Here is a 22255-nt window from a genome sequence, read left to right on the forward strand (position 1 = left end):
ATCTTTCTTTAAGGGTGAAGATGTTTCTCACAAAATCGTTGCCCCAATGCATCATTGAAATTCAAGATGGAAAGATGATTTTGAAATATCAATTGTACATTTTGCATTGCTCTTCTGGTGACAATGTAGCTTGTTTTTGTCAATTACCATTTCAGTAATAGGGTAAAGAAAATTAAGTGGATTTCTGAAAGAAAACAATGCTGTCAATATACTATTAAAACAAATTAAAATGTTAAAAGTTATTGTACTTTAAGTAAAAATAAAAGAGTCAAAATATCAATTCCAGTTTTGGAAGAATTTAATTAACAAAAAAATAAGTGCACATAGCAGAGGATGGTTTCGATCCACCAACCTCTGGGTTATGGGCCCAGCACGCTTCCGCTGCGCCACTCTGCTGCTCATGTAAGTGTCAGAGATCCTGAAGTACTCACTCATCATGTGAAAGTACCAATGTGTTTCTTCGTTGGTCAATGGAAGAAAAATCTTGCAAAACTCTCCAGATTATTGCCTTTTTAACTTTTTTCTAGGAAACTATCTAGATGAATGCTTTTTAGCCTTTGTCAGTACATGCTTTTGCAAGCTGTCTCTGTGGCGCAATCGGTTAGCGCATTCGGCTGTTAACCGAAAGGTTGGTGGTTCAATCCCACCCAGGGACGTAATTGACCTTGTGATCAAGTTTTGCTGATCTTTAAGTAGACAAGTCAAAATTTCAAACCACCTCTTATGGTGTAGGGTACCTGGCCTTCTCTGATGCAATCAGAGTCATATTTGATTAAGTCATTTTATAAAAAACAGGAAGCACAATTTAGCATGGGGTTGCAGAGAAAAAAAATTATGCAGGCAGAGAAATCCAATTGAGTGATTAATCAGCTCTCCATTTTATGGCTTTATTTTTATGCTAACACATTTGCTCTCTGAAAAGTGTCCACAAAGCCAAGTCTCTGATTAACACCTTTGTAGGAATGGTTTTTCACCTATTACTGATTAAAACTTGCTTCATTGGAAAGGCAGCAAGATGCATCCTCATTACAATGTCCACTGAAATAATACAGGTTGACACCAGGAAACATAAACCTCACTGCATCCTTGCTGCTTTCTCAAGTGGGAATCTGTTTAATGTGAAAACCAGGTGATATCTAATCAGCACACAGGTAAGAAGTTAAGAAAATCTTTCTTTAAGGGTGAAGATGTTTCTCACAAAATCGTTGCCCCAATGCATCATTGAAATTCAAGATGGAAAGATGATTTTGAAATATCAATTGAACATTTTGCATTGCTCTTCTGGTGACAATGTAGCTTGTTTTTGTCAATTACCATTTCAGTAATAGGGTAAAGAAAATTAAGTGGATTTCTGAAAGAAAACAATGCTGTCAATATACTATTAAAACAAATTAAAATGTTAAAAGTTATTGTACTTTAAGTAAAAATAAAAGAGTCAAAATATCAATTCCAGTTTTGGAAGAATTTAATTAACAAAAAAATAAGTGCACATAGCAGAGGATGGTTTCGATCCACCGACCTCTGGGTTATGGGCCCAGCACGCTTCCGCTGCGCCACTCTGCTGCTCATGTAAGTGTCAGAGATCCTGAAGTACTCACTCATCATGTGAAAGTACCAATGTGTTTCTTCGTTGGTCAATGGAAGAAAAATCTTGCAAAACTCTCCAGATTATTGCCTTTTTAACCTTTTTCTAGGAAACTTTCTAGATGAATGCTTTTTAGCCTTTGTCAGTACATGCTTTTGCAAGCTGTCTCTGTGGCGCAATCGGTTAGCGCATTCGGCTGTTAACCGAAAGGTTGGTGGTTCAATCCCACCCAGGGACGTAATTGACCTTGTGATCAAATTTTGGTGATCTTTAAGTAGACAAGTCAAAATTTCAAACCACCTCTTATAGTGTAGGGTACCTGGCCTTCTCTGATGCAATCAGATTTGATTAAGTCATTTTATAAAAAACAGGAAGCACAATTTAGCATGGGGTTGCAGAGAAAAAAAATTATGCAGGCAGAGAAATCCAATTGAGTGATTAATCAGCTCTCCATACTATGGCTTTATTTTTATGCTAACACATTTGCTCTCTGAAAAGTGTCCACAAAGCCAAGTCTCTGATTAACACCTTTGTAGGAATGGTTTTTCACCTATTACTGATTAAAACTTGCTTCATTGGAAAGGCAGCAAGATGCATCCTCATTACAATGTCCACTGAAATAATACAGGTTGACACCAGGAAACATAAACCTCACTGCATCCTTGCTGCTTTCTCAAGTGGGAATCTGTTTAATGTGAAAACCAGGTGATATCTAATCAGCACACAGGTAAGAAGTTAATAAAATCTTTCTTTAAGGGTGAAGATGTTTCTCACAAAATCGTTGCCCCAATGCATCATTGAAATTCAAGATGGAAAGATGATTTTGAAATATCAATTGTACATTTTGCATTGCTCTTCTGGTGACAATGTAGCTTGTTTTTGTCAATTACCATTTCAGTAATAGGGTAAAGAAAATTAAGTGGATTTCTGAAAGAAAACAATGCTGTCAATATACTATTAAAACAAATTAAAATGTTAAAAGTTATTGTACTTTAAGTAAAAATAAAAGAGTCAAAATATCAATTCCAGTTTTGGAAGAATTTAATTAACAAAAAAATAAGTGCACATAGCAGAGGATGGTTTCGATCCACCAACCTCTGGGTTATGGGCCAGGCACGCTTCCGCTGCGCCACTCTGCTGCTCATGTAAGTGTCAGAGATCCTGAAGTACTCACTCATCATGTGAAAGTACCAATGTGTTTCTTCGTTGGTCAATGGAAGAAAAATCTTGCAAAACTCTCCAGATTATTGCCTTTTTAACTTTTTTCTAGGAAACTATCTAGATGAATGCTTTTTAGCCTTTGTCAGTACATGCTTTTGCAAGCTGTCTCTGTGGCGAAATCGGTTAGCGCATTCGCCTGTTAACCGAAAGGTTGGTGGTTCAATCCCACCCAGGGACGTAATTGACCTTGTGATCAAATTTTGCTGATCTTTAAGTAGACAAGTCAAAATTTCAAACCACCTCTTATGGTGTAGGGTACCTGGCCTTCTCTGATGCAATCAGAGTCATATTTGATTAAGTCATTTTATAAAAAACAGGAAGCACAATTTAGCATGGGGTTGCAGAGAAAAAAAATTATGCAGGCAGAGAAATCCAATTGAGTGATTAATCAGCTCTCCATTTTATGGCTTTATTTTTATGCTAACACATTTGCTCTCTGAAAAGTGTCCACAAAGCCAAGTCTCTGATTAACACCTTTGTAGGAATGGTTTTTCACCTATTACTGATTAAAACTTGCTTCATTGGAAAGGCAGCAAGATGCATCCTCATTACAATGTCCACTGAAATAATACAGGTTGACACCAGGAAACATAAACCTCACTGCATCCTTGCTGCTTTCTCAAGTGGGAATCTGTTTAATGTGAAAACCAGGTGATATCTAATCAGCACACAGGTAAGAAGTTAAGAAAATCTTTCTTTAAGGGTGAAGATGTTTCTCACAAAATCGTTGCCCCAATGCATCATTGAAATTCAAGATGGAAAGATGATTTTGAAATATCAATTGTACATTTTGCATTGCTCTTCTGGTGACAATGTAGCTTGTTTTTGTCAATTACCATTTCAGTAATAGGGTAAAGAAAATTAAGTGGATTTCTGAAAGAAAACAATGCTGTCAATATACTATTAAAACAAATTAAAATGTTAAAAGTTATTGTACTTTAAGTAAAAATAAAAGAGTCAAAATATCAATTCCAGTTTTGGAAGAATTTAATTAACAAAAAAATAAGTGCACATAGCAGAGGATGGTTTCAATCCACCGACCTCTGGGTTATGGGCCCAGCACGCTTCTGCTGCCCCACTCTGCTGCTCATGTAAGTGTCAGAGATCCTGAAGTACTCACTCATTATGTGAAAGTACCAATGTGTTTCTTCTTTGGTCAATGGAAGAAAAATCTTTCAAAACTCTCCAGATTATTGCCTTTTTAACCTTTTTCTAGGAAACTTTCTAGATGAATGATTTTTAGCCTTTGTCAGTACATGCTTTTGCAAGCTGTCTCTGTGGCGCAATCGGTTAGCGCATTCGGCTGTTAACCGAAAGGTTGGTGGTTCAATCGCACCCAGGGACGTAATTGACCTTGTGATCAAATTTTGGTGATCTTTAAGTAGACAAGTCAAAATTTCAAACCACCTCTTATAGTGTAGGGTACCTGGCCTTCTCTGATGCAGTCATATTTGATTAAGTCATTTTATAAAAAACAGGAAGCACAATTTAGCATGGGGTTGCAGAGAAAAAAAATTATGCAGGCAGAGAAATCCAATTGAGTGATTAATCAGCTCTCCATTTTATGGCTTTATTTTTATGCTAACACATTTGCTCTCTGAAAAGTGTCCACAAAGCCAAGTCTCTGATTAACACCTTTGTAGGAATGGTTTTTCACCTATTACTGATTAAAACTTGCTTCATTGGAAAGGCAGCAAGATGCATCCTCATTACAATGTCCACTGAAATAATACAGGTTGACACCAGGAAACATAAACCTCACTGCATCCTTGCTGCTTTCTCAAGTGGGAATCTGTTTAATGTGAAAACCAGGTGATATCTAATCAGCACACAGGTAAGAAGTTAAGAAAATCTTTCTTTAAGGGTGAAGATGTTTCTCACAAAATCGTTGCCCCAATGCATCATTGAAATTCAAGATGGAAAGATGATTTTGAAATATCAATTGTACATTTTGCATTGCTCTTCTGGTGACAATGTAGCTTGTTTTTGTCAATTACCATTTCAGTAATAGGGTAAAGAAAATTAAGTGGATTTGTGAAAGAAAACAATGCTGTCAATATACTATTAAAACAAATTAAAATGTTAAAAGTTATTGTACTTTAAGTAAAAATAAAAGAGTCAAAATATCAATTCCAGTTTTGGAAGAATTTAATTAACAAAAAAATAAGTGCACATAGCAGAGGATGGTTTCAATCCACCGACCTCTGGGTTATGGGCCCAGCACGCTTCTGCTGCCCCACTCTGCTGCTCATGTAAGTGTCAGAGATCCTGAAGTACTCACTCATTATGTGAAAGTACCAATGTGTTTCGTCTTTGGTCAATGGAAGAAAAATCTTGCAAAACTCTCCAGATTATTGCCTTTTTAACCTTTTTCGAGGAAACTTTCTAGATGAATGCTTTTTAGCCTTTGTCAGTACATGCTTTTGCAAGCTGTCTCTGTGGCGCAATCGGTTAGCGCATTCGGCTGTTAACCGAAAGGTTGGTGGTTCAATCGCACCCAGGGACGTAATTGACCTTGTGATCAAATTTTGGTGATCTTTAAGTAGACAAGTCAAAATTTCAAACCACCTCTTATAGTGTAGGGTACCTGGCCTTCTCTGATGCAGTCAGATTTGATTAAGTCATTTTATAAAAAACAGGAAGCACAATTTAGCATGGGGTTGCAGAGAAAAAAATTATGCAGGCAGAGAAATCCAATTGAGTGATTAATCAGCTCTCCATTTTATGGCTTTATTTTTATGCTAACACATTTGCTCTCTGAAAAGTGTCCACAAAGCCAAGTCTCTGATTAACACCTTTGTAGGAATGGTTTTTCACCTATTACTGATTAAAACTTGCTTCATTGGAAAGGCAGCAAGATGCATCCTCATTACAATGTCCACTGAAATAATACAGGTTGACACCAGGAAACATTTACCTCACTGCATCCTTGCTGCTTTCTCAAGTGGGAATCTGTTTAATGTGAAAACCAGGTGATATCTAATCAGCACACAGGTAAGAAGTTAAGAAAATCTTTCTTTAAGGGTGAAGATTGTTTCTCACAAAATCGTTGCCCCAATGCATCATTGAAATTCAAGATGGAAAGATGATTTTGAAATATCAATTGTACATTTTGCATTGCTCTTCTGGTGACAATGTAGCTTGTTTTTGTCAATTACCATTTCAGTAATAGGGTAAAGAAAATTAAGTGGATTTCTGAAAGAAAACAATGCTGTCAATATACTATTAAAACAAATTAAAATGTTAAAAGTTATTGTACTTTAAGTAAAAATAAAAGAGTCAAAATATCAATTCCAGTTTTAGAAGAATTTAATTAACAAAAAAATAAGTGCACATAGCAGAGGATGGTTTCAATCCACCGACCTCTGGGTTATGGGCCCAGCACGCTTCCGCTGCGCCACTCTGCTGCTCATGTAAGTGTCAGAGATCCTGAAGTACTCACTCATCATGTGAAAGTACCAATGTGTTTCTTCGTTGGTCAATGGAAGAAAAATCTTGCAAAACTCTCCAGATTATTGCCTTTTTAACCTTTTTCTAGGAAACTATCTAGATGAATGCTTTTTAGCCTTTGTCAGTACATGCTTTTGCAAGCTGTCTCTGTGGCGCAATCGGTTAGCGCATTCGGCTGTTAACCGAAAGGTTGGTGGTTCAATCCCACCCAGGGACGTAATTGACCTTGTGATCAAATTTTGCTGATCTTTAAGTAGACAAGTCAAAATTTCAAACCACCTCTTATGGTGTAGGGTACCTGGCCTTCTCTGATGCAATCAGAGTCAGATTTGATTAAGTCATTTTATAAAAAACAGGAAGCACAATTTAGCATGGGGTTGCAGAGAAAAAAAAATATGCAGGCAGAGAAATCCAATTGAGTGATTAATCAGCTCTCCATTTTATGGCTTTATTTTTATGCTAACACATTTGCTCTCTGAAAAGTGTCCACAAAGCCAAGTCTCTGATTAACACCTTTGTAGGAATGGTTTTTCACCTATTACTGATTAAAACTTGCTTCATTGGAAAGGCAGCAAGATGCATCCTCATTACAATGTCCACTGAAATAATACAGGTTGACACCAGGAAACATAAACCTCACTGCATCCTTGCTGCTTTCTCAAGTGGGAATCTGTTTAATGTGAAAACCAGGTGATATCTAATCAGCACACAGGTAAGAAGTTAAGAAAATCTTTCTTTAAGGGTGAAGATGTTTCTCACAAAATCGTTGCCCCAATGCATCATTGAAATTCAAGATGGAAAGATGATTTTGAAATATAAATTGTACATTTTGCATTGCTCTTCTGGTGACAATGTAGCTTGTTTTTGTCAATTACCATTTCAGTAATAGGGTAAAGAAAATTAAGTGGATTTCTGAAAGAAAACAATGCTGTCAATATACTATTAAAACAAATTAAAATGTTAAAAGTTATTGTACTTTAAGTAAAAATAAAAGAGTCAAAATATCAATTCCAGTTTTGGAAGAATTTAATTAACAAAAAAATAAGTGCACATAGCAGAGGATGGTTTCGATCCACCGACCTCTGGGTTATGGGCCCAGCACGCTTCCGCTGCGCCACTCTGCTGCTCATGTAAGTGCCAGAGATCCTGAAGTACTCACTCATCATGTGAAAGTACCAATGTGTTTCTTCGTTGGTCAATGGAAGAAATATCTTGCAAAACTCTCCAGATTATTGCCTTTTTAACCTTTTTCTAGGAAACTTTCTAGATGAATGCTTTTTAGCCTTTGTCAGTACATGCTTTTGCAAGCTTTCTCTGTGGCGCAATCGGTTAGCGCATTCGGCTGTTAACCGAAAGGTTGGTGGTTCAATCCCTCCCGGGGACGTAATTGACCTTGTGATTAAATTTTGGTGATCTTTAAGTAGACAAGTCAAAATTTCAAACCACCTCTTATAGTGTAGGGTACCTGGCCTTCTCTGATGCAATCAGAGTCAGATTTGATTAAGTCATTTTATAAAAACAGGAAGCACAATTTAGCATGGGGTTGCAGAGAAAAAAAATGATGCAGGCAGAGAAATCCAATTGAGTGATTAATCAGCTCTCCATTTTATGGCTTTATTTTTATGCTAACACATTTGCTCTCTGAAAAGTGTCCACAAAGCCAAGTCTCTGATTAACACCTTTGTAGGAATGGTTTTTCACCTATTACTGATTAAAACTTGCTTCATTGGAAAGGCAGCAAGATGCATCCTCATTACAATGTCCACTGAAATAATACAGGTTGACACCAGGAAACATAAACCTCACTGCATCCTTGCTGCTTTCTCAAGTGGGAATCTGTTTAATGTGAAAACCAGGTGATATCTAATCAGCACACAGGTAAGAAGTTAAGAAAATCTTTCTTTAAGGGTGAAGATGTTTCTCACAAAATCGTTGCCCCAATGCATCATTGAAATTCAAGATGGAAAGATGATTTTGAAATATCAATTGTACATTTTGCATTGCTCTTCTGGTGACAATGTAGCTTGTTTTTGTCAATTACCATTTCAGTAATAGGGTAAAGAAAATTAAGTGGATTTCTGAAAGAAAACAATGCTGTCAATATACTATTAAAACAAATTAAAATGTTAAAAGTTATTGTACTTTAAGTAAAAATAAAAGAGTCAAAATATCAATTCCAGTTTTGGAAGAATTTAATTAACAAAAAAATAAGTGCACATAGCAGAGGATGGTTTCGATCCACCGACCTCTGGGTTATGGGCCCAGCACGCTTCCGCTGCGCCACTCTGCTGCTTATGTAAGTGTCAGAGATCCTGAAGTACTCACTCATCATGTGAAAGTACCAATGTGTTTCTTCGTTGGTCAATGGAAGAAAAATCTTGCAAAACTCTCCAGATTATTGCCTTTTTAACCTTTTTCTAGGAAACTTTCTAGATGAATGCTTTTTTGCATTTGTCAGCACATACTTTTGCAAGCTGTCTCTGTGGCGCAATCGGTTAGCGCATTCGGCTGTTAACCGAAAGGTTGGTGGTTCAATCCCACCCAGGGACGTAATTGACCTTGTGATCAAATTTTGGTGATCTTTAAGTAGACAAGTCAAAATTTTAAACCACCTCTTATAGTGTAGGGTACCTGGCCTTCTCTGATGCAATCAGAGTCAGATTTGATTAAGTCATTTTATAAAAAACAGGAAGCACAATTTAGCATGGGGTTGCAGAGAAAAAAAAATATGCAGGCAGAGAAATCCAATTGAGTGATTAATCAGCTCTCCATTTTATGGCTTTATTTTTATGCTAACACATTTGCTCTCTGAAAAGTGTCCACAAAGCCAAGTCTCTGATTAACACCTTTGTAGGAATGGTTTTTCACCTATTACTGATTAAAACTTGCTTCATTGGAAAGGCAGCAAGATGCATCCTCATTACAATGTCCACTGAAATAATACAGTTTGACACCAGGAAACATAAACCTCACTGCATCCTTGCTGCTTTCTCAAGTGTGAATCTGTTTAATGTGAAAACCAGGTGATATCTAATCAGCACACAGGTAAGAAGTTAAGAAAATCTTTCTTTAAGGGTGAAGATGTTTCTCACAAAATCGTTGCCCCAATGCATCATTGAAATTCAAGCTGGAAAGATGATTTTGAAATATCAATTGTACATTTTGCATTGCTCTTCTGGTGACAATGTAGCTTGTTTTTGTCAATTACCATTTCAGTAATAGGGTAAAGAAAATTAAGTGGATTTCTGAAAGAAAACAATACTGTCAATATACTATTAAAAAAAATTAAAATGTTAAAAGTTATTGTACTTTAAGTAAAAATAAAAGAGTCAAAATATCAATTCCAGTTTTGGAAGAATTTAATTAACAAAAAAATAAGTGCTCATAGCAGAGGATGGTTTCGATCCAACGACCTCTGGATTATGGGCCCAGCACGCTTCCGCTGCGCTACTCTGCTGCCCACGTAAGTGTCAGAGATCCTGAAGTACTCACTCATCATGTGAAAGTACCAATGTGTTTCTTCGTTGGTCAATGGAAGAAAAATCTTGCAAAACTGTCCAGATTATTGCCTTTTTAACCTTTTTCTAGGAAACTTTCTAGATGAATGCTTTTTAGCCTTTGTTAGTACATGCTTTTGCAAGTTGTCTCTGTGGTGCAATCGGTTAGCGCATTCGGCTGTTAACCGAAAGGCTGGTGTTTCAATACCACCCAGGGACGTAATTGACCTTGTGATCAAATTTTGCTGATCTTTAAGTAGACAAGTCAAAATTTCAAACCACCTCTTATAGTGTAGGGTACCTGGCCTTCTCTGATGCAATCAGAGTCAGATTTGATTAAGTCATTTTATAAAAAACAGGAAGCACAATTTAGCATGGGGTTGCAGAGAAAAAAAAATATGCAGGCAGAGAAATCCAATTGAGTGATTAATCAGCTCTCCATTTTATGGCTTTATTTTTATGCTAACACATTTGCTCTCTGAAAAGTGTCCACAAAGCCAAGTCTCTGATTAACACCTTTGTAGGAATGGTTTTTCACCTATTACTGATTAAAACTTGCTTCATTGGAAAGGCAGCAAGATGCATGCTCATTACAATGTCCACTGAAATAATACAGGTTGACACCAGGAAACATAAACCTCACTGCATCCTTGCTGCTTTCTCAAGTGGGAATCTGTTTAATGTGAAAACCAGGTGATATCTAATCAGCACACAGGTAAGAAGTTAAGAAAATCTTTCTTTAAGGGTGAAGATGTTTCTCACAAAATCGTTGCCCCAATGCATCATTGAAATTCAAGATGGAAAGATGATTTTGAAATATCAATTGTACATTTTGCATTGCTCTTCTGGTGACAATGTAGCTTGTTTTTGTCAATTACCATTTCAGTAATAGGGTAAAGAAAATTAAGTGGATTTCTGAAAGAAAACAATACTGTCTATATACTATTAAAAAAAATTAAAATGTTAAAAGTTATTGTACTTTAAGTAAAAATAAAAGAGTCAAAATATCAATTCCAGTTTTGGAAGAATTTAATTAACAAAAAAATAAGTGCATATAGCAGAGGATGGTTTCGATCCACCGGCCTCTGGGTTATGGGCCCAGCACGCTTCCGCTGCGCCACTCTGCTGCTCATGTAAGTGTAAGAGATCCTGAAGTACTCACTCATCATGTGAAAGTACCAATGTGTTTCTTCGTTGGTCAATGGAAGAAAAATCTTGCAAAACTCTCCAGATTATTGCCTTTTTAACCTTTTTCTAGGAAACTTTCTAGATGAATGCTTTTTAGCCTTTGTCAGTACATGCTTTTGCAAGCTGTCTCTGTGGCGCAATCGGTTAGCGCATTCGGCTGTTAACCGAAAGGTTGGTGGTTCAATCCCACCCAGGGACGTAATTGGCCTTGTGATCAACTTTTGCTGATCTTTAAGTAGACAAGTCAAAATTGCAAACCACCTTTTATGGTGTTGGGTACCTGGCCTTCTCTGATGCAATCAGAGTCATATTTGATTAAGTCATTTTATAAAAAACAGGAAGCACAATTTAGCATTGGGGTTGCAGAGAAAAAAAAATATGCAGGCAGAGAAATCCAATTGAGTGATTAATCAGCTCTCCATTTTATGGCTTAATTTTTATGCTAACACATTTGCTCTCTGAAAAGTGTCCACAAAGCCAAGTCTCTGATTAACACCTTTGTAGGAATGGTTTTTCACCTATTACTGATTAAAACTTGCTTCATTGGAAAGGCAGCAAGATGCATCCTCATTACAATGTCCACTGAAATAATACAGGTTGACACCAGGAAACATAAACCTCACTGCATCCTTGCTGCTTTCTCAAGTGGGAATCTGTTTAATGTGAAAACCAGGTGATATCTAATCAGCACACAGGTAAGAAGTTAAGAAAATCTTTCTTTAAGGGTGAAGATGTTTCTCACAAAATCGTTGCCCCAATGCATCATTGAAATTCAAGATGGAAAGATGATTTTGAAATATCAATTGTACATTTTGCATTGCTCTTCTGGTGACAATGTAGCTTGTTTTTGTCAATTACCATTTCAGTAATAGGGTAAAGAAAATTAAGTGGATTTCTGAAAGAAAACAATGCTGTCAATATACTATTAAAACAAATTAAAATGTTAAAAGTTATTGTACTTTAAGTAAAAATAAAAGAGTCAAAATATCAATTCCAGTTTTGGAAGAATTTAATTAACAAAAAAATAAGTGCACATAGCAGAGGATGGTTTCGATCCACCGACCTCTGGATTATGGGCCCAGCACGCTTCCGCTGCGCCACTCTGCTGCCCACGTAAGTGTCAGAGATCCTGAAGTACTCACTCATCATGTGAAAGTACCAATGTGTTTCTTCGTTGGTCAATGGAAGAAAAATCTTGCAAAACTCTCCAGATTATTGCCTTTTTAACCTTTTTCTAGGAAACTTTCTAGATGAATGCTTTTTAGCCTTTGTTAGTACATGCTTTTGCAAGTTGTCTCTGTGGTGCAATCGGTTAGCGCATTCGGCTGTTAACCGAAAGGCTGGTGTTTCAATACCACCCAGGGACGTAATTGACCTTGTGATCAAATTTTGCTGATCTTTAAGTAGACAAGTCAAAATTTCAAACCACCTCTTATAGTGTAGGGTACCTGGCCTTCTCTGATGCAATCAGAGTCAGATTTGATTAAGTCATTTTATAAAAAACAGGAAGCACAATTTAGCATGGGGTTGCAGAGAAAAAAAAATATGCAGGCAGAGAAATCCAATTGAGTGATTAATCAGCTCTCCATTTTATGGCTTTATTTTTATGCTAACACATTTGCTCTCTGAAAAGTGTCCACAAAGGCAAGTCTCTGATTAACACCTTTGTAGGAATGGTTTTTCACCTATTACTGATTAAAACTTGCTTCATTGGAAAGGCAGCAAGATGCATCCTCATTACAATGTCCACTGAAATAATACAGTTTGACACCAGGAAACATAAACCTCACTGCATCCTTGCTGCTTTCTCAAGTGTGAATCTGTTTAATGTGAAAACCAGGTGATATCTAATCAGCACACAGGTAAGTATTTAAGATAATCTTTCTTTAAGGGTGAAGATGTTTCTCACAAAATCGTTGCCCCAATGCATCATTGAAATTCAAGATGGAAAGATGATTTTGAAATATCAATTGTACATTTTGCATTGCTCTTCTGGTGACAATGTAGCTTGTTTTTGTCAATTACCATTTCAGTAATAGGGTAAAGAAAATTAAGTGGATTTCTGAAAGAAAACAATGCTGTCAATATACTATTAAAACAAATTAAAATGTTAAAAGTTATTGTACTTTAAGTAAAAATAAAAGAGTCAAAATATCAATTCCAGTTTTGGAAGAATTTAATTAACAAAAAAATAAGTGCACATAGCAGAGGATGATTTCGATCCACTGACCTCTGGGTTATGGGCCCAGCACGCTTCCGCTGCGCCACTCTACTGCTCATGTAAGTGTCAGAGATCCTGAAGTACTCACTCATCATTTGAAAGTATCAATGTGTTTCTTCGTTGGTCAATGGAAGAAAAATCTTGCAAAACTCTCCAGATTATTGCATTTTTAACCTTTTTCTAGGAAACTTTCTAGATGAATGCTTTTTAGCCTTTGTCAGCACATGCTTTTGCAATCTGTCTCTGTGGTGCAATCGGTTAGCGCATTCGGCTGTTAACCGAAAGGTTGGTGGTTCAATCCCACCCAGGGACGTAATTGACCTTGTGATCAAATTTTGCTGATCTTTAAGTAGACAAGTCAAAATTTCAAACCACCTCTTATAGTGTAGGGTACCTGGCCTTCTCTGATGCAATCAGAGTCAGATTTGATTAAGTCATTTTATACAAAACAGGAAGCACAATTTAGCATAGGGTTGCAGAGAAAAAAAAATGCAGGCAGAGAAATCCAATTGAGTGATTAATCAGCTCTCCATTTTATGGCTTTATTTTTATGCTAACACATTTGCTCTCTGAAAAGTGTCCACAAAGGCAAGTCTCTGATTAACACCTTTGTAGGAATGGTTTTTCACCTATTACTGATTAAAACTTGCTTCATTGGAAAGGCAGCAAGATGCATCCTCATTACAATGTCCACTGAAATAATACAGTTTGACACCAGGAAACATAAACCTCACTGCATCCTTGCTGCTTTCTCAAGTGTGAATCTGTTTAATGTGAAAACCAGGTGATATCTAATCAGCACACAGGTAAGAAGTTAAGAAAATCTCTCTTTAAGGGTGAAGATGTTTCTCACAAAATCGTTGCCTCAATGCATCATTGAAATTCAAGCTGGAAAGATGATTTTGAAATATCAATTGTACATTTTGCATTGCTCTTCTGGTGACAATGTAGCTTGTTTTTGTCAATTACCATTTCAGTAATAGGGTAAAGAAAATTAAGTGGATTTCTGAAAGAAAACAATGCTGTCAATATACTATTAAAACAAATTAAAATGTTAAAAGTTATTGTACTTTAAGTAAAAATAAAAGAGTCAAAATATCAATTCCAGTTTTGGAAGAATTTAATTAACAAAAAAATAAGTGCACATAGCAGAGGATGGTTTCGATCCACCGACCTCTGGATTATGGGCCCAGCACGCTTCCGCTGCACCACTCTGCTGCCCATGTAAGTGTCAGAGATCCTGAAGTATTCACTCATCATGTAAAAGTACCAATGTGTTTCTTCGTTGGTCAATGGAAGAAAAATCTTGCAAAACTCTCCAGATTATTGCCTTTTTAACCTTTTTCTAGGAAACTTTCTAGATGAATGCTTTTTAGCCTTTGTTAGTACATGCTTTTGCAAGTTGTCTCTGTGGTGCAATCGGTTAGCGCATTCGGCTGTTAACCGAAAGGCTGGTGTTTCAATACCACCCAGGGACGTAATTGAACTTGTGATCAAATTTTGCTGATCTTTAAGTAGACAAGTCAAAATTTCAAACCACCTCTTATAGTGTAGGGTACCTGGCCTTCTCTGATGCAATCAGAGTCAGATTTGATTAAGTCATTTTATAAAAAACAGGAAGCACAATTTAGCATGGGGTTGCAGAGAAAAAAAAATATGCAGGCAGAGAAATCCAATTGAGTGATTAATCAGCTCTCCATTTTATGGCTTTATTTTTATGCTAACACATTTGCTCTCTGAAAAGTGTCCACAAAGCCAAGTCTCTGATTAACACATTTGTTGGAATGGTTTTTCACCTATTACTGATTAAAACTTGCTTCATTGGAAAGGCAGCAAGATGCATCCTCATTACAATGTCCACTGAAATAATACAGGTTGACACCAGGAAACATAAACCTCACCGCATCCTTGCTGCTTTCTCAAGTGGGAATCTGTTTAATGTGAAAACCAGGTGATATCTAATCAGCACACAGGTAAGAAGTTAAGAAAATCTTTCTTTAAGGGTGAAGATGTTTCTCACAAAATCGTTGCCCCAATGCATCATTGAAATTCAAGCTGGAAAGATGATTTTGAAATATCAATTGTACATTTTGCATTGCTCTTCTGGTGACAATGTAGCTTGTTTTTGTCAATTACCATTTCAGTAATAGGGTAAAGAAAATTAAGTGGATTTCTGAAAGAAAACAATGCTGTCAATATACTATTAAAACAAATTAAAATGTTAAAAGTTATTGTACTTTAAGTAAAAATAAAAGAGTCAAAATATCAATTCCAGTTTTGGAAGAATTTAATTAACAAAAAAATAAGTGCACATAGCAGAGAATGGTTTCGATCCACCGACCTCTGGATTATGGGCCCAGCACGCTTCCGCTGCGCCACTCTGCTGCCCACGTAAGTTTCAGACATCCTGAAGTACTCACTCATCATGTGAAAGTACCAATGTGTTTCTTCGTTGGTCAATGGACGAAAAATCTTGCAAAACTCTCCAGATTATTGCCTTTTTAACCTTTTTCTAGGAAACTTTCTAGATGAATGCTTTTTAGCCTTTGTTAGTACATGCTTTTGCAAGTTGACTCTGTGGTGCAATCGGTTAGCGCATTCGGCTGTTAACCGAAAGGCTGGTGTTTCAATACCACCCAGGGACGTAATTGACCTTGTGATCAAATTTTGCTGATCTTTAAGTAGACAAGTCAAAATTTCAAACCACCTCTTATAGTGTAGGGTACCTGGCCTTCTCTGATGCAATCAGAGTCAGATTTGATTAAGTCATTTTATAAAAACAGGAAGCACAATTTAGCATGGGGTTGCAGAGAAAAAAAAATATGCAGGCAGAGAAATCCAATTGAGTGATTAATCAGCTCTCCATTTTATGGCTTTATTTTTATGCTAACACATTTGCTCTCTGAAAAGTGTCCACAAAGGCAAGTCTCTGATTAACACCTTTGTAGGAATGGTTTTTCACCTATTACTGATTAAAACTTGCTTCATTGGAAAGGCAGCAAGATGCATCCTCATTACAATGTCCACTGAAATAATACAGGTTGACACCAGGAAACATAAACCTCACTGCATCCTTGCTGCTTTCTCAAGTGGGAATCTGTTTAATGTGAAAACCAGGTGATATCTAATCAGCACACAGGTAAGAAGTTAAGAAAATCTTTCTTTAAGGGTGAAGATGTTTCTCACAAAATCGTTGCCCCAATGCATCATTGAAATTCAAGCTGGAAAGATGATTTTGAAATATCAATTGTACATTTTGCATTGCTCTTCTGGTGACAATGTAGCTTGTTTTTGTCAATTACCATTTCAGTAATAGGGTAAAGAAAATTAAGTGGATTTCTGAAAGAAAACAATGCTGTCAATATACTATTAAAACAAATTAAAATGTTAAAAGTTATTGTACTTTAAGTAAAAATAAAAGAGTCAAAATATCAATTCCAGTTTTGGAAGAATTTAATTAACAAAAAAATAAGTGCACATAGCAGAGGATGGTTTTGATCCACCGACCTCTGGATTATGGGCCCAGCACGCTTCCGCTGCGCCACTCTGCTGCCCACGTAAGTTTCAGACATCCTGAAGTACTCACTCATCATGTGAAAGTACCAATGTGTTTCTTCGTTGGTCAATGGAAGAAAAATCTTGCAAAACTCTCCAGATTATTGCCTTTTTAACCTTTTTCTAGGAAACTTTCTAGATGAATGCTTTTTAGCCTTTGTTAGTACATGCTTTTGCAAGTTGTCTCTGTGGTGCAATCGGTTAGCGCATTCGGCTGTTAACCGAAAGGCTGGTGTTTCAATACCACCCAGGGACGTAATTGACCTTGTGATCAAATTTTGCTGATCTTTAAGTAGACAAGTCAAAATTTCAAACCACCTCTTATAGTGTAGGGTACCTGGCCTTCTCTGATGCAATCAGAGTCAGATTTGATTAAGTCATTTTATAAAAACAGGAAGCACAATTTAGCATGGGGTTGCAGAGAAAAAAAAATATGCAGGCAGAGAAATCCAATTGAGTGATTAATCAGCTCTCCATTTTATGGCTTTATTTTTATGCTAACACATTTGCTCTCTGAAAAGTGTCCACAAAGGCAAGTCTCTGATTAACACCTTTGTAGGAATGGTTTTTCACCTATTACTGATTAAAACTTGCTTCATTGGAAAGGCAGCAAGATGCATCCTCATTACAATGTCCACTGAAATAATACAGTTTGACACCAGGAAACATAAACCTCACTGCATCCTTGCTGCTTTCTCTAGTGTGAATCTGTTTAATGTGAAAACCAGGTGATATCTAATCAGCACACAGGTAAGAAGTTAAGAAAATCTTTCTTTAAGGGTGAAGATGTTTCTCACAAAATCGTTGCCCCAATGCATCATTGAAATTCAAGCTGGAAAGATGATTTTGAAATATCAATTGTACATTTTGCATTGCTCTTCTGGTGACAATGTAGCTTGTTTTTGTCAATTACCATTTCAGTAATAGGGTAAAGAAAATTAAGTGGATTTCTGAAAGAAAACAATACTGTCAATATACTATTAAAAAAAATTAAAATGTTAAAAGTTATTGTACTTTAAGTAAAAATAAAAGAGTCAAAATATCAATTCCAGTTTTGGAAGAATTTAATTAACAAAAAAATAAGTGCACACAGCAGAGGATGGTTTCGATCCACCGGCCTCTGGGTTATGGGCCCAGCACGCTTCCGCTGCGCCACTCTGCTGCTCATGTAAGTATAAGAGATCCTGAAGTACTCACTCATCATGTGAAAGTACCAATGTGTTTCTTCGTTGGTCAATGGAAGAAAAATCTTGCAAAACTCTCCAGATTATTGCCTTTTTAACCTTTTTCTAGGAAACTTTCTAGATGAATGCTTTTTTGCATTTGTCAGCACATACTTTTGCAAGCTGTCTCTGTGGCGCAATCGGTTAGCGCATTCGGCTGTTAACCGAAAGGTTGGTGGTTCAATCCCACCCAGGGACGTAATTGACCTTGTGATCAAATTTTGGTGATCTTTAAGTAGACAAGTCAAAATTTTAAACCACCTCTTATAGTGTAGGGTACCTGGCCTTCTCTGATGCAATCAGAGTCAGATATGATTAAGTCATTTTATAAAAAACAGGAAGCACAATTTAGCATGGGGTTGCAGAGAAAAAAAATTATGCAGGCAGAGAAATCCAATTGAGTGATTAATCAGCTCTCCATTTTATGGCTTTATTTTTATGCTAACACATTTGCTCTCTGAAAAGTGTCCACAAAGCCAAGTCTCTGATTAACACCTTTGTAGGAATGGTTTTTCACCTATTACTGATTAAAACTTGCTTCATTGGAAAGGCAGCAAGATGCATCCTCATTACAATGTCCACTGAAATAATACAGGTTGGCACCAGGAAACATAAACCTCACTGCAGCCTTGCTGCTTTCTCAAGTGGGAATCTGTTTAATGTGAAAACCAGGTGATATCTAATCAGCACACAGGTAAGAAGTTAAGAAAATCTTTCTTTAAGGGTGAAGATGTTTCTCACAAAATCGTTGCCCCAATGCATCATTGAAATTCAAGCTGGAAAGATGATTTTGAAATATCAATTGTACATTTTGCATTGCTCTTCTGGTGACAATGTAGCTTGTTTTTGTCAATTACCATTTCAGTAATAGGGTAAAGAAAATTAAGTGGATTTCTGAAAGAAAACAATGCTGTCAATATACTATTAAAACAAATTAAAATGTTAAAAGTTATTGTACTTTAAGTAAAAATAAAAGAGTCAAAATATCAATTCCAGTTTTGGAAGAATTTAATTAACAAAAAAATAAGTGCACATAGCAGAGGATGGTTTTGATCCACCGACCTCTGGATTATGGGCCCAGCACGCTTCCGCTGCGCCACTCTGCTGCCCACGTAAGTTTCAGACATCCTGAAGTACTCACTCATCATGTGAAAGTACCAATGTGTTTCTTCGTTGGTCAATGGAAGAAAAATCTTGCAAAACTCTCCAGATTATTGCCTTTTTAACCTTTTTCTAGGAAACTTTCTAGATGAATGCTTTTTAGCCTTTGTTAGTACATGCTTTTGCAAGTTGTCTCTGTGGTGCAATCGGTTAGCGCATTCGGCTGTTAACCAAAAGGCTGGTGTTTCAATACCACCCAGGGACGTAATTGACCTTGTGATCAAATTTTGCTGATCTTTAAGTAGACAAGTCAAAATTTCAAACCACCTCTTATAGTGTAGGGTACCTGGCCTTCTCTGATGCAATCAGAGTCAGATTTGATTAAGTCATTTTATAAAAACAGGAAGCACAATTTAGCATGGGGTTGCAGAGAAAAAAAAATATGCAGGCAGAGAAATCCAATTGAGTGATTAATCAGCTCTCCACTTTATGGCTTTATTTTTATGCTAACACATTTGCTCTCTGAAAAGTGTCCACAAAGGCAAGTCTCTGATTAACACCTTTGTAGGAATGGTTTTTCACCTATTACTGATTAAAACTTGCTTCATTGGAAAGGCAGCAAGATGCATCCTCATTACAATGTCCACTGAAATAATACAGTTTGACACCAGGAAACATAAACCTCACTGCATCCTTGCTGCTTTCTCTAGTGTGAATCTGTTTAATGTGAAAACCAGGTGATATCTAATCAGCACACAGGTAAGAAGTTAAGAAAATCTTTCTTTAAGGGTGAAGATGTTTCTCACAAAATCGTTGCCCCAATGCATCATTGAAATTCAAGCTGGAAAGATGATTTTTAAATATCAATTGTACATTTTGCATTGCTCTTCTGGTGACAATGTAGCTTGTTTTTGTCAATTACCATTTCAGTAATAGGGTAAAGAAAATTAAGTGGATTTCTGAAAGAAAACAATACTGTCAATATACTATTAAAAAAAATTAAAATGTTAAAAGTTATTGTACTTTAAGTAAAAATAAAAGAGTCAAAATATCAATTCCAGTTTTGGAAGAATTTAATTAACAAAAAAATAAGTGCACACAGCAGAGGATGGTTTCGATCCACCGGCCTCTGGGTTATGGGCCCAGCACGCTTCCGCTGCGCCACTCTGCTGCTCATGTAAGTATAAGAGATCCTGAAGTACTCACTCATCATGTGAAAGTACCAATGTGTTTCTTCGTTGGTCAATGGAAGAAAAATCTTGCAAAACTCTCCAGATTATTGCCTTTTTAACCTTTTTCTAGGAAACTTTCTAGATGAATGCTTTTTTGCATTTGTCAGCACATACTTTTGCAAGCTGTCTCTGTGGCGCAATCGGTTAGCGCATTCGGCTGTTAACCGAAAGGTTGGTGGTTCAATCCCACCCAGGGACGTAATTGACCTTGTGATCAAATTTTGGTGATCTTTAAGTAGACAAGTCAAAATTTTAAACCACCTCTTATAGTGTAGGGTACCTGGCCTTCTCTGATGCAATCAGAGTCAGATATGATTAAGTCATTTTATAAAAAACAGGAAGCACAATTTAGCATGGGGTTGCAGAGAAAAAAAATTATGCAGGCAGAGAAATCCAATTGAGTGATTAATCAGCTCTCCATTTTATGGCTTTATTTTTATGCTAACACATTTGCTCTCTGAAAAGTGTCCACAAAGCCAAGTCTCTGATTAACACCTTTGTAGGAATGGTTTTTCACCTATTACTGATTAAAACTTGCTTCATTGGAAAGGCAGCAAGATGCATCCTCATTACAATGTCCACTGAAATAATACAGGTTGGCACCAGGAAACATAAACCTCACTGCAGCCTTGCTGCTTTCTCAAGTGGGAATCTGTTTAATGTGAAAACCAGGTGATATCTAATCAGCACACAGGTAAGAAGTTAAGAAAATCTTTCTTTAAGGGTGAAGATGTTTCTCACAAAATCGTTGCCCCAATGCATCATTGAAATTCAAGCTGGAAAGATGATTTTGAAATATCAATTGTACATTTTGCATTGCTCTTCTGGTGACAATGTAGCTTGTTTTTGTCAATTACCATTTCAGTAATAGGGTAAAGAAAATTAAGTGGATTTCTGAAAGAAAACAATGCTGTCAATATACTATTAAAACAAATTAAAATGTTAAAAGTTATTGTACTTTAAGTAAAAATAAAAGAGTCAAAATATCAATTCCAGTTTTGGAAGAATTTAATTAACAAAAAAATAAGTGCACATAGCAGAGGATGGTTTCGATCCACCGACCTCTGGGTTATGGGCCCATCACGCTTCCGCTGCGCCACTCTGCTGCTCATGTAAGTGTCAGAGATCCTGAAGTACTCACTCATCATGTGAAAGTACCAATGTGTTTCTTCGTTGGTCAATGGAAGAAAAATCTTGCAAAACTCTCCAGATTATTGCCTTTTTAACCTTTTTCTAGGAAACTTTCTAGATGAATGCTTTTTAGCCTTTGTTAGTACATGCTTTTGCAAGTTGTCTCTGTGGTGCAATCGATTAGCGCATTCGGCTGTTAACCGAAAGGCTGGTGGTTCAATACCACCCAGGGACGTAATTGACCTTGTGATCAAATTTTGCTGATCTTTAAGTAGACAAGTCAAAATTTCAAACCACCTCTTATAGTGTAGGGTACCTGGCCTTCTCTGATGCAATCAGAGTCAGATTTGATTAAGTCATTTTATAAAAAACAGGAAGCACAATTTAGCATGGGGTTGCAGAGAAAAAAAAATATGCAGGCAGAGAAATCCAATTGAGTGATTAATCAGCTCTCCATTTTATGGCTTTATTTTTATGCTAACACATTTGCTCTCTGAAAAGTGTCCACAAAGCCAAGTCTCTGATTAACACCTTTGTAGGAATGGTTTTTCACCTATTACTGATTAAAACTTGCTTCATTGGAAAGGCAGCAAGATGCATCCTCATTACAATGTCCACTGAAATAATACAGGTTGGCACCAGGAAACATAAACCTCACTGCAGCCTTGCTGCTTTCTCAAGTGGGAATCTGTTTAATGTGAAAACCAGGTGATATCTAATCAGCACACAGGTAAGAAGTTAAGAAAATCTTTCTTTAAGGGTGAAGATGTTTCTCACAAAATCGTTGCCCCAATGCATCATTGAAATTCAAGCTGGAAAGATGATTTTGAAATATCAATTGTACATTTTGC

At 36.6% G+C, this 22255-nt stretch overlaps 14 non-coding genes across 14 annotated transcripts; 10 read left to right on the plus strand and 4 right to left on the minus strand.

Annotated features, from left to right (window-relative positions):
- The first annotated feature begins 582 nt into the window (after nucleotides 1-582).
- TRNAN-GUU (transfer RNA asparagine (anticodon GUU)) lies at nucleotides 583-656 on the plus strand. The gene has a single exon. It is a non-coding gene; the product is annotated as a tRNA-Asn (tRNA).
- An 835-nt stretch (nucleotides 657-1491) lies between these two features.
- Nucleotides 1492-1563, minus strand: TRNAM-CAU (transfer RNA methionine (anticodon CAU)). Its single transcript has one exon. It is a non-coding gene; the product is annotated as a tRNA-Met (tRNA).
- Nucleotides 1564-1749: 186 nt separating this feature from the next.
- Nucleotides 1750-1823, plus strand: TRNAN-GUU (transfer RNA asparagine (anticodon GUU)). Its single transcript has one exon. It is a non-coding gene; the product is annotated as a tRNA-Asn (tRNA).
- Nucleotides 1824-4077: 2254 nt separating this feature from the next.
- TRNAN-GUU (transfer RNA asparagine (anticodon GUU)) lies at nucleotides 4078-4151 on the plus strand. Its single transcript has one exon. It is a non-coding gene; the product is annotated as a tRNA-Asn (tRNA).
- A 1087-nt stretch (nucleotides 4152-5238) lies between these two features.
- TRNAN-GUU (transfer RNA asparagine (anticodon GUU)) lies at nucleotides 5239-5312 on the plus strand. Its single transcript has one exon. It is a non-coding gene; the product is annotated as a tRNA-Asn (tRNA).
- A 1087-nt stretch (nucleotides 5313-6399) lies between these two features.
- On the plus strand, nucleotides 6400-6473 carry TRNAN-GUU (transfer RNA asparagine (anticodon GUU)). The gene has a single exon. It is a non-coding gene; the product is annotated as a tRNA-Asn (tRNA).
- Nucleotides 6474-7308: 835 nt separating this feature from the next.
- TRNAM-CAU (transfer RNA methionine (anticodon CAU)) lies at nucleotides 7309-7380 on the minus strand. Its single transcript has one exon. It is a non-coding gene; the product is annotated as a tRNA-Met (tRNA).
- Nucleotides 7381-8474: 1094 nt separating this feature from the next.
- Nucleotides 8475-8546, minus strand: TRNAM-CAU (transfer RNA methionine (anticodon CAU)). Its single transcript has one exon. It is a non-coding gene; the product is annotated as a tRNA-Met (tRNA).
- Nucleotides 8547-8732: 186 nt separating this feature from the next.
- Nucleotides 8733-8806, plus strand: TRNAN-GUU (transfer RNA asparagine (anticodon GUU)). Its single transcript has one exon. It is a non-coding gene; the product is annotated as a tRNA-Asn (tRNA).
- A 2002-nt stretch (nucleotides 8807-10808) lies between these two features.
- Nucleotides 10809-10880, minus strand: TRNAM-CAU (transfer RNA methionine (anticodon CAU)). Its single transcript has one exon. It is a non-coding gene; the product is annotated as a tRNA-Met (tRNA).
- A 186-nt stretch (nucleotides 10881-11066) lies between these two features.
- Nucleotides 11067-11140, plus strand: TRNAN-GUU (transfer RNA asparagine (anticodon GUU)). The gene has a single exon. It is a non-coding gene; the product is annotated as a tRNA-Asn (tRNA).
- A 2261-nt stretch (nucleotides 11141-13401) lies between these two features.
- TRNAN-GUU (transfer RNA asparagine (anticodon GUU)) lies at nucleotides 13402-13475 on the plus strand. The gene has a single exon. It is a non-coding gene; the product is annotated as a tRNA-Asn (tRNA).
- A 4590-nt stretch (nucleotides 13476-18065) lies between these two features.
- On the plus strand, nucleotides 18066-18139 carry TRNAN-GUU (transfer RNA asparagine (anticodon GUU)). Its single transcript has one exon. It is a non-coding gene; the product is annotated as a tRNA-Asn (tRNA).
- Nucleotides 18140-20398: 2259 nt separating this feature from the next.
- On the plus strand, nucleotides 20399-20472 carry TRNAN-GUU (transfer RNA asparagine (anticodon GUU)). Its single transcript has one exon. It is a non-coding gene; the product is annotated as a tRNA-Asn (tRNA).
- The last annotated feature ends 1783 nt before the right edge of the window (nucleotides 20473-22255 follow it).

The sequence above is a fragment of the Pseudophryne corroboree genome, chromosome 4 (genome assembly GCF_028390025.1).
Source record: "Pseudophryne corroboree isolate aPseCor3 chromosome 4, aPseCor3.hap2, whole genome shotgun sequence".
Lineage (NCBI taxonomy): Eukaryota > Metazoa > Chordata > Amphibia > Anura > Myobatrachidae > Pseudophryne > Pseudophryne corroboree.